General features: G+C 41.5%; 1 long non-coding RNA gene across 1 annotated transcript in view; it reads right to left on the reverse strand.

Annotated features, from left to right (window-relative positions):
- The window catches only part of LOC144792842 (uncharacterized), a 93,749-nt gene extending 82,081 nt beyond the window's left edge, over positions 1 to 11,668 (reverse strand). Inside the window, exon 1 of the long non-coding RNA XR_013602632.1 lies at positions 11,503 to 11,668. This is a non-coding gene — a long non-coding RNA (uncharacterized LOC144792842). The remainder of the gene's footprint in view (positions 1 to 11,502) is intronic.
- Between the last annotated feature and the right edge of the window lie 271 nt (positions 11,669 to 11,939).

Consider the following 11,939-nt stretch of genomic DNA (forward strand, 5'->3'; position numbering starts at 1 on the left):
CATCAGGCTGTGGAAAATCTACATTGTGCACTATGCAGATGTGTACATTCATAAGTTTATTCTTAGTTTTCAATTGTAGGCGTTTCTAGAAGTATGCCAGAGGAGTGCTCGTGGAAAGGGTCATGTAAATCTTATCAGTACATACTTTTTTTGCTTTGTACCTGTGCTTAATTTGAGCCTTGGTCGCAGGTGGGGTCCACCAGCTCTCATTTTCAGGGACCAGGACTTATTTTTCCTCTTTAGACTTTGATCCAGAGGAAGACAAACATAAACACATAAAGGTATAAGTAGGAGGAAGATAACGAAAAATAGTGACAAAGGGAGAAAGTGGAGATGACAATGGAAAGGCATAAGTTAACTAAAGTAGCAGGCAGTGTCTTGTGGTGAGTTAAAGAAGCTACAACTGGAATAAAGACATGCTGCCTGATTCATGAAAACCGGAATCTGCGATTTCCCAATTGCGATTAATTGCGAATCTCATTTTAGAAATCGCAGATCGGCATTCTTGATTGTTTGCGATTAAAAAAAGCGATTCGCACGCGGCCGCAAAAAGCGTTAGCGAGTGTCGAAAATCGCTGATTATTCGCTATTTTCGGCAACATCCGTGTAGGATTAGCGATATCGCTAATTGCGAAATCGCTAATACACGTGATCGGGAAAACGGGAAGTCGCTTTTCGAGCACAGTGATGACATCACAACCAGGAAGCAGCCAGTTCCCACCCCCATTCACCACAGTGAGGCAGACCTCGAGGCAGCAACTGAGTGAGCTCCTGCAAGGACACCTGCCAACTTGGAATACCACACCCAATCTCACTGCAGCAATGGCAGAGGAGGCTGTGCCAGGGCCCAGCAACACCGGGCGCAAGAGAAAACTGAAGTTCTCCGAACAGGAGTTGGAGCACCTCATCGAAGGGGTGGTAGAGAACCACTCCAAACTGTTTGGAAAAGAGTCAAGGAGGGTGCCAGAGCAGGAGAAGCAGAGAATATGGGTCGGGATAGCGGCCACAGTGAACTCCGTGGGCGTGGCAGACAGGTCACTGGATGAACTAAAGAAGAGGTGGTACGACCTCCGAGGTCGTGCCAAGGAGAGGGTTGCCGAGAGGCTGGGAGAGTCCCTAGCCACTGGAAGGGGAGGACCTACAGTCCCTCCAAACACCGCCATGGAGGACCGCGTCGAGGACACGTTGGAGTCCGAGACGTGCATTGGGGTCATCAGATTGGACTCATCCCGCCCCACCCAAGAGAGCCAAGGTAAGTGGCATGCGACTGCGAAACTGTCCTCTATGAATGGCCATTACCGTATAGCCTCCCATAATGTTCCAAAGTCATGCCATCGGTGCACATTAGGTAATGCCCTAAAGCATTGTGGGACATGTAGTGTGGCCACAATGTACAAGTACCCCAATGCAGCCAGACAGGTTCCAAAGTACGCAATGCCACAGCCAGTCAGGGAATGTCATCCAGCATGCATGTAGCAACTGCACGTATGACAGATACATGCAACGAATGGACGTCCACTTCCCCTCACAGGTGGCGCAGACAGCAGCGACAGTGACAGGCTGTTCATCGATGAGAAACCACAGGATGCGGAGGAGGTGCCGTCACAAACACATCCAGCACCAACAGGCGCTGCACCTACCCCTGCAACCAGGCCCACAGCATCAGCGCCAGCACCAACAGGCGCTGCACCAACCCCTGCAGCCAGGCCCACAGCATCAGCGCCAGCACCAACAGGCACTGCACCAACCCCTGCAGCCAGGCCCGCAGCAGCTGGAGCCTCCACATCTGCTCCAGCGACAGCGGTGACACAGCGCCCACCCACTGTGGGCAGCCAGCAGAGCAGGCATGGCAGGGCTCGCCTGCAGAACAATGCACGCAGCGGCAGGAGGGGGATGGAAGTGCGATTGCCTAGCATGAGCATAGAGCATAGAATGCTACGCATTCACCAGATGCAGGCACGCCGGCAAGGGACCATACAGATGCAGCTGCATAATATTGGCCGCAATGTGGCAGGTGTGGGGGAGAGGATGGACCGCATGACGGCAGCCATGGCAGGTGTGGGGGAGAGGATGGACCGCATGACGGCAGCCATGGAGGCCAACACTGCTGCGCTAATATCACAGCGCAACACCGGACGCCGCCACCACCGGCAGCTACTGACGCGGCTGGCGTCATACACCAGGTCTAACTATGTGATCGGCAATGCTACATCCCAGCTATCGCGTCGGTCCCTGGCGCAGCAGCAGCAGCTAATCCAATGCTGCGAGGATGTGGCCAGAGTATTAGAACACCTCACCACTGCCGTTATTGCACTCCACCCCCCTGTACCTGGCACTGTCGGGGGGGACGATGCCAGCGAGGGCACCTCAAGTGTGAGCAGCCAGTCTGCCTCACAGGTAGCGGTGTTACGACATAGCACCAGGCCCACTGCAGGGTCACGTGCGGTGGCAGAGGAGGAGCCGGAGAGGTGCTTGGGTGATTCGCGCCGGAGGCGCAACTGACTAACATGTACTTTTACAGGCACAGGCTGACACTATAAGCTTGCCCTGTGTTTTGGACGCAGCAGTATGGGGCAATACTGATTGCATAGGACGGATGGCAACTTGCACTATTATTGTGAATCAAACAATAATATTTAATCTTGCATCATACATTGGCGTCATGTCATTATTTCCATTTGCATGCAATTGTGATTTGTTGGGTGAGGGGAGTGGGTGGACTAGAAACTGTTCATTGTGATGTGGTTGCGGCGTCTGTGGCCTTCAGCTGGGTTCTCCCCGCGTGCATGACGCCCATGTGCAGGTGGCCGGTCGTCCCCTTCCGACTCACTGCCAGAGATGTCTACAGGTATCCTGCGCTTGGTAGCAATGTTGTGTAGTATTGTGCAGACAGCCACAATGCGGCAGCACACATCAGGGCTGTAGTACATGGCCCCACCTGTCTTGTGCAGTATGCGGAATCTGCTCTTCAGCAGCCCAAAAGTCCTTTCAATGCAATTCCTTGTCCGTATGTGCGCAACATTGTAACGCTGTTGCTGTGGTGTAGCAGGGTTGAGGTATGGGGTGAGGAGGTATTCACGGAGGGCGTAGCCACTGTCACCTGAATGAGAGGAGCAGAGGGTGAGTGCCTGTGCAGCGCAGCTAAGTCATCGCAATGTGACATTGTGGACAAAGTGTACTTACAAAGTAGGTGTCCTTCCCCAAAGTCTCCCCTGGCCAGTCGTGTGTGGAGGCCGCTGTGCCGGAATATGAATGAGTCATGGGTACTCCCTGGGTACTGTGCCACTATGTCCGTGATGTATGTCTTAGCATTGCAGACCATCTGGATGTTGAGGGAGTGGTAGGACTTGGGATTGCGGTACATGTACTCCGTTGCAGCTGGTGGGCAGATGGCGATGTGGGTACAGTCAATGCATCCTATCACATGTGGGAAATGGGCAACATTGTAGAATTGTAGCTTGGTCAAATCCAATTCCTGTTGGCTGGTGGGAAATTTGATGTGTTGGTGTAGCTGGGTCAGCATTGCGTCAAGGAAACTCCTTAGGCAACGGGACATGGTGGGCTGGGATATCCCCCCAGCAACCGCTACTATCCCCTGGAAGCTCCCAGAGGCCAGGAGGTGCAGGCTACACAATACCTGGACATGTGTAGGCACGGCATTGGTCCGCCTTGTTGGGTGCTGCATCAGGGGGTCACGGTCCTGTGTTAGCTGGATAATCATTTCTCCATTCAAGCGGTACTTTGCATAAATTTGCTCTCTGGTTTGGCCCAGCAGGGTGACCCGCTGGCGGAATATCCTGTCCTGGATTCTGCGTCTCCTCCGTGCTGCTCGCTGCAGCCTTCGCCGCCTAACCACCATGTACATTCCTGGCATTGTGAGACGCCAAATGCTGCTGCTGATTCTCCTTATGTGTGTTTGGTCAGGCCTGCACCTGTTACTGATTGGCCAACGGTTTTTCAAAAAAAAATTTCAATGGCTTTTATGGTTACCACCTGCTTTGGGTTGTCCTTAGTTTGCGCCTCGCAAACAGCGATTTTGGGCTTTTTCGCTATTTGCGATTTTTCATGAATACCAATTGCGATTGTATAGCGAATTCGCTATTATTTTCGCAGTATCCGTGGTTTGTCGCATTTTCCGATTCGCTATTGCTCTCCTGCCGGGATTCTGCGAATCTATTTGCGGATTCGCTATTTATTATGTGTTTGCGACTTCGCTATTGTCGTGATGAATGCCGATTGGGGAAATTGCGCCCGCAATAGCATTTTCGCAGCTATTGCGAGCGCAATTTAGCTTGATGAATCAGGCGGTATGCAACCGTTCTATTCGCCTCGCTGCGATTTCGCTGTCAGCGAGCTTTTGAGCAAAACTTTGTTGTCTGGCACTTATTCTTTTACAAATTAAGCACTGCTTTTTACGGGCATTTGTAAATGCATTTCCCACACTTACATGCACACTTACATATGGCAGAAAGTGTGTTGTATTGAGTTACGTTGCACACGCTTGTTGCCGTGCTGCTTTGCCTATGTGCATTCAAATGTAATTATGCATCTTCTGAATGACGTTCCACGTTCTGCGGTTTCGTGTACTGAACGGTCAGTTTCTTTCACCAGTCAGTTGCCAGATCACAGAGGTTGAGTCCATCAGAGGATGGGCTCCTTGTATGCAACAAAAGAAGAAGAAATATACAATAAATTGGATGTCTACAGGCGGATGTTGTCTTCATTCATAGTATGCATACAACGTTATTATGGCGACATAGATTGGTTTTCTACATGGTTCATTTAATCTACTGTATCTGTTCGTGTAAACCCTGGAGCCCACCTTCAACTGCGGAGTGTATACGGAGCTCGTCGGCTGCATTGTATTGGAAGTGTATCCAGAAATCGTCAGGGCGGAGTCACGTATGCTGGATATACAGAAAGCAGCTGTACCAATCATCGTGTTTGCACTGGCAAAGGTACAGAAGTGGGAAGCTGCTACGAGTAGGAAGTAGCTACACCAATCCCCTTGTTGGAAACGGCCTTAACAATCAGTCGGCAGGACACGCATTCACTTTTGTCTTGGTTGCAGACTTGCAGGTCATCACGCTGAACACAGAGGAATGTGTACAGCTAGTTAAGACTTGCCGGCTGTCACGCTGAACACGGAGGAACGTGTACAGCTGGTTAAACTTGCGCACCGATTATTCTGCTCACAAGTATTTTGTTATTCATCACCAGTTGGGCAGATATATATTTCAATGCGGTGAGACTACATTCTTCAAGTTCTACTTGTTTAAATTTTACATATTTTTTAAACTTTCTTATCGTAACAAAGTGACTATGTTTGTTGCTCAAATTTACGGTGTGATTTAAAGAATTTTTTTTAACTTTCTGAAATATTTGTCTTTCACTCATTATTGTATTTGTTTAAATAGTAAAATTGTAATTACTCCTGCTGTTGGGAGGAAGTAATGTACAACAACCACCTACACATTTTCTGGATACCCCAGGCAAAACTAATTTTGTGGCTATAGATGGTGTAGGTTGTAGCCATTTTGTACAATTGTCTAGGTACCGAAGGGCAAAAAGTGTTTGATAATTTGGTAAACAGACATAATATCGACTACAAAATATAAAATGGACATAATATCGACTACAAAATATAGGCTGAACAAAATATCCAATGGACAGAATATAGACATCAAAAATATCGTTTTGAAGGTAAGTAATGTAATATCGAATGTTAAAAATATAGAAAGTTAAAATATCGAAGTATATAATATAGGTAATTAAAATTATCGAATTTTTAATAATATCGAATTTTTTATAGTGTTTGTTATGTTATTATATGTGTGAAAAGTGTGTATTTATGTTATAATTAATTTTAATTAATGAATTTTTATTTTTTATTTTTTGCGTAATTTAATTCTGTAGCGGGTTGTGGGTTTATAGGGGAATAGGGTGGGAAGTAATTTAATTATAATTAATTAAATATGTAAATTTATATATTGGTATTCATTTTTAATTAATTGTTAATTAATTTATATTTGGTAATTAATTAAATTTTAATTAGCAATTAATTTTAATTAATTGATTAATTGCTAACTATGTTAATTTTACTAATTTATTTTCTGTAGCGGGTTCTGGGTTTATAGGGGGATTGGGTGGGAAGTAATTTATTTATAATTAATTAAATACGTAAAAATATTTATTGGTATATTTTTTAGAATTAATTGTTAATTCATTTTTATGGGTAATTAATTACATTTTAATTGGCAATTAATTTAATTTAATTGATTAATTGCTAATTATGTTAATTTTACTAATTTATTTTCTGTAGCGGGTTGTGAGTTTATAGGGGAATAGGGTGTGAAGTAATTTATTCATAAATAATTAAATAATTCAAATTAATTAATTGTATTTAATTTGAATTAATTGTTAATTAATATTTAATTGTTAATTAATTAATTGTTAATTTGTAATTAATATGAATATGTAACTAATATTATTAATTAATTGTAATTTGTAATTTTAATTGATTAATTATTATATTATATTAAATTGGTAATTACTTTTAATTAATTTTTTATAGATATTAATTTATATTTTTTTAAATAATATAAGAAGTATTTACTTTCGCTACTGTTGCACTCTCTGGAGTGGGAATAGTCATTTTTACCCCTACGCTAGCCAACGCTTTCCCTACTGTTTCACTCTTTGGAGTGGGAATAGTAATTTTTACCTCTACGCTATCCAACGCTTTCCCTACTGTTGCACCCACTGGAGTGGGAATAGTAATTTGTACCCCTACGCTATCCAACGCTTTCCCTACTGTTGCACTCACTGGAGTGGGAATAGTCATTTTTACCCCTACGCTATCCAACGCTTTCCCTACTGTTGCACTCTTTGGAGTGGGAATAGTAATTGTTACCTCTACGCTATCCAACGCTTTCCCTACTGTTGCACTGTTTGGAGTGGGAATAGTAATTTTTACCCCTACGCTATCCAACGCTTTCCCTACTGTTGCACTCTTTGGAGTGGGAATAGTACGTTTTTACCTCTACGCTATCCAACGCTTTCCCTACTGTTGCACTCTCTGGAGTGGGAATAGTAATTTTTACACTTCCGCCATCCTACGGTAATAATATTGGATATTATTTAATTATATTATGTTACTATATATATATGTTTTAACAAATATGATTGTAAAAAAAAAGTTTTATAGCGTTCATTCATTATTTAATTATTATAAGGTAATTTAAGTATTTTTAAGTATATTTTAGTAATTAATTTTTTATATTAATTTAATTTACCATTGTTTTTAATAAAGTCGATATTTTTATAAACCATATTTTTGTAAACGATATTTTTTACTCGATATTTTTGTACTTACCTGTTTGTAGATACAAAGTCGATATTTTGTCTGTCGATATTTTGTCGCCGATGTTTTTGATAGTCAATATTATGTCCCTCGATATTATGTCAGTGATCCTGATAATTTACCTGATATTCCTGCTCCAGGGGGCGAGGGTGGAGATGCGTGGAATATATGTATTGAAATTGAGAAAAGAGTGGAGAAACAATTTACTGAAAAACCTAGCATAGTTTTAGAACTATTTAATTTTTACTCCAGGAAACAAAATTGTGATGAGAGTGTAGATCAGTATGTGGCTGCTCTACATATTTTAGCTAGCTAATGCTGCTTTGAGAATGCTAAAGATCAATATCGGAGGGACCATATTGTGTTTAATTGTTATAAAAAAAGTGCCAGAGTATTTGCTGTGTTGTACTAATCCTACCTCAGAAGAAACTTTTAAAATCACCAAAGGTATTGAGCGATCAGTCCTTTCTGTAAAAGCTAGCTGGTGAATCCCCTAGGACGGGCATCGTAAGCAGTACCAATGTGAGCGCAGTAAAAAGTATTACGAGTGGTAAGTTCAGCAAATCTAATACATATTATCGATGTGGGTCATACAATCACATTGGCAATAGTCTCAACTGTCCTGCACTGGGTATGAAGTGTAATAAGTGCAGAAAAAACAGTAATTTTATGAAAGTGTGCAAGAGTACCAGTGCGGTTAAAGTAAATTGTGTGCCTGAAAACATCCACAGTATTTACTTGAGGAGAAGGATGGCGTTGATACAGTGACCATTTTAACCTTAGAAGTGAATCATCCTGAAAATGCTTTACATTCTGTTAACTGCGTTGCTAGTAGTCTCGCTAAGAAAAATAGACTGTTTTTCATGGTTCAAATTGGGTTTGTGAATTTACAGATAATGGTGGATTCTGGATCACCTGTAACTATGTTGTCTGAAGAAACATTTATGTTACATTGGAGTTCTTGTTTGCTCAAAACACCTTACAGTAAAGCTGTAGCATATGGTGAGTCTGAGATTGTCACCAGAGGGTATTTTGAAGACACCTTGGAATTTTACACGAGATCTATCTTTACCAAGATATGTGTTGCTATTAATGGTTGTGACATAATGGGTTGGATTCATCAAGGTAGACTTGGCATTGTACTAAGACCCAGGACCACTATTCCAGTTATGTTAGTGGAGAAAAATGTTGGTAGTGTTGACAACATTTTGCAGAAATATTCTACTGTTTTTTCTGAATCCATGGCAACTGTCAAGGACTTTGAACATGAGATAATTTTGAAACCAGGTGCCATGCCAGTTAAGCACAAAGTTATGGTGTTCCACTTTCTGTCAGGAAGGATTAGAGCCAACATTTAGATCAGTTATGTGCTGAGAAGATTATTGAACTGGTTAATGCTGCTGAATGGGTCAGAACAATTGTAATCGCCAAGAAAAAGTCCGGAAAAATCCGCTTGTGTGTGGATTTACGCTCCTTAAACAAAAACATTATAGTTGATTGTCGCCCTAATGAATTAATTTCTACCTTGGAAGGGGCAAAAGTCTTTAGCAACATTGATTTAAAGACGGCATTTCATCAGGTATTACTTAAAAATGAGTCTCAGTCCTGTAACCTTCATCCCTCCCTTTGGAGCTTTAAAATACTTATTGTTGCCGTTCGATCTTGCATCGGCGGCAAGCGTATTTCAGAAATTGATGTTCACGTTAGTCAAGGATGTATCTTGAGTTTTGGCTGGACGACATCCTGAATTTTGCTAAAGATGAATTAGAGCGCAACTGCATATTAGACAAAGTTCCAGGAATTTAGTCTAAGCATGATATGACGGTTTCAAAGGACAAGTGCAAATTTTTAATGGATAATGTTGAATATTTAGGACATTGAATCACTGCACAAGGAATTAAACCTAAGGAAGATCTTATCGGAGCCCCAAAAGAGGCACCTGACCACAGCAACAAGGATGATTTGAGATCTTTCCTGGGCCTAAGTGATTATTACTCCAGATTTGATTGTGGGTATGCTACCCTTATGGAACCTCTTAAAAGAAAGTTGTGGAAAAAAGAAACATATTTTTGGGGTCCAATGGAGCAAATCATTTTCCATGATATCAAAAACATACAGGGTTGTGTCCCACTTGGTTGAAAGATATGTCACCTGGTAAACTTGGGAAGGTGTAGATTTAAAGAAACTAGAAACAAAGGTTCAGAATACACAAAGGAGAATGACAACAATTATGAAAAAAAAACTGTCGGTATGGGTATTATGAATGAATGATCTTGGGTCATGTTGAAGGACATGAGACCTAGGAGGTCCAAAGTAGAGTTCAATTTTTATGGAACTATCAAAGTTGTTAACATTGCACGCTCCTCTGTTCTCTTGGAAGAAGGGCATTGGTGGGAGAGAAGAAATTTGGTGTTATAAAGCGAGTTTCAAAGTACTCTAGTAAGAAACAAATTAAAACAACAGAAGGCTAATGACTTATTTCTTCTGCCTTTGGCTTCTACTACAGTGGGTATGAGTAAAGATTATACTGCCATTCAAGACAATAATTCATCCCTAATTGTGGAATCTAGCAGTCATCCGTCGTTAGGAAGGAATTCAGTTGTCAATCAGGGAAACCCCTTGGTGGACAGTGATATTATTGTTACTCGTAACATTGAACTAGTTACAACCAAGAGTGGCAGAATTTTTTAAAAAACTGTGTTTTTGCAAGATTTTTCTATTAGACATTGTGTGTTTTCTCCTCTATAAATATTGTATTTAATCGCCAAGAAAAAGTCTGGAAAAATCCGCTTGTGTGTGGATTTATGCTCCTTAAACAAAAACATTATAGTTGATTGTCACCCTAATGAATTAATTCCTACCTTGGAAGGGGCAAATGTCTTTAGTAACATTGATTTAAAGACGGCATATCGTCAAATATTACTTAAAAATGAGTCTCAGTCTTGTTGTAACCTTCATCCCTCCTTTTGGAGCTTTAAAATACTTATCGTTGCCGTTCGGACTTGCATCGGCAGCAAGCGTATTTCAGAAATTGATGTTCACGTTATTCAAGGATGTATCTTGAGTTTTGGCTGGACGACATCCTGAAGTTTGCTAAAGATGAATTAGAGCGCAACTACTTATTAGACAAAGTTCCAGGAATTTAGTCTAAGCATGATATGACGGTTTCAAAGGACAAGTGCAAATTTTTAATAGATAATGTTGAATATTTAGGACATTGAATCACTGCACAAGTAATTAAACCTAAGGAAGATCTTATCGGAGCCCAAACGAGGCACTTGCCCCCAGCAACAAGGATGAGTGGAGATCTTTCCTGGGCCTAAGTGATTATTATTCCAGATTTGTTTGTGGGTATGCTACCCTTATGGAACCTCTTAAAAGAAAGTTGTGGAAAAAAGAAACATATTTTTGGGGTCCAATGGAGCAAAGCATTTTCCAGGATATCAAAAACATATGAGGTTGTGTCCCACTTGGTTGAAAGATATGTCACCTGGTAAACTTGGGAAGGTGTAGATTTAAAGAAACTAGAAGCAAAGGTTCAGAATACGCAAAGGAGAATGACAACAATCATGACAAAAAAAACTGTCGGTTTGGGTATTATGAATGAATGATCTTGGGTCATGTTAAAGGACATGAGACCTAGGAGGTCCAAAGTAGAGTTCAATTTTTATGGAACTATCAAAGTTGTTAAAGTTGCGCGCTCCTCTGTTCTCTTGGAAGATGGGCATTGGTGGGTGAGAAGAAATTTGGTGTTATTAAGCGAGTTTCAAAGTACTCTAGTAAGAAACAAATTACAACAACAGAAGGCCAATGACTTATTTCTTCTGCCTTTGGCTTCTACTACAGTGAATATGAGTAAAGATTATATTGCCATTCAAGACAATAATTCATCCCTGATTGCGGAATCTAGTAGTCATCCGTCGTTAGGAAGGAATTCAGTTGTCAATCAGGGAAACCCCTTGGTGGACAGTGATGTTGTTGGTACTCGTAACATCGAACTAGTTACAACCAAGAGTGGCAGAATTTTAAAAAAAACCTGTGTTTTGCAAGATATTTCTATTAGACATTGTGTGTTTTCTCCTCTATAAAAATTGTAATATATATTTTGGGGGGGGGGGAGATGTGTTGTATTGACTTACTGTGCACACGCTTGTGCCATGCTGCTTTGTCTATCTGCATTCAAATGTAATAATGCATCTTCTGAAGGAGGTTCGATGGTATACAGTTCCATGCACTGATTGGTTGGTTTCTTTCACCAGTCAGTTGCCTGATCGGAGAGGTGGAGGTCGTCAGAGGATGGGCTCCTAGTATGCAAGAAAAGAAGAAAAAACTTACTATAAATTCGATGTCTTTAAGTGAATAGTGTTTTCATTTAAAGTCTGCAAACAACAACGTACCAGGCATAACTGCTGTAGAATGTGTCGGACAGAGCACAAATCCCCTGTGATTTCAGAAGAGTTTGGACATTGTGGAAAGAGACTAAATGTGTCACATTTTTTAATATAAATTGTAATATTTTAGTGAAAGCAAGGAATATGAAAGCCTTGTGCAATTAAAACAGCTCTGTGGAAAAATC

Source organism: Lissotriton helveticus, chromosome 11, assembly GCF_964261635.1.
Source record: "Lissotriton helveticus chromosome 11, aLisHel1.1, whole genome shotgun sequence".
Lineage (NCBI taxonomy): Eukaryota > Metazoa > Chordata > Amphibia > Caudata > Salamandridae > Lissotriton > Lissotriton helveticus.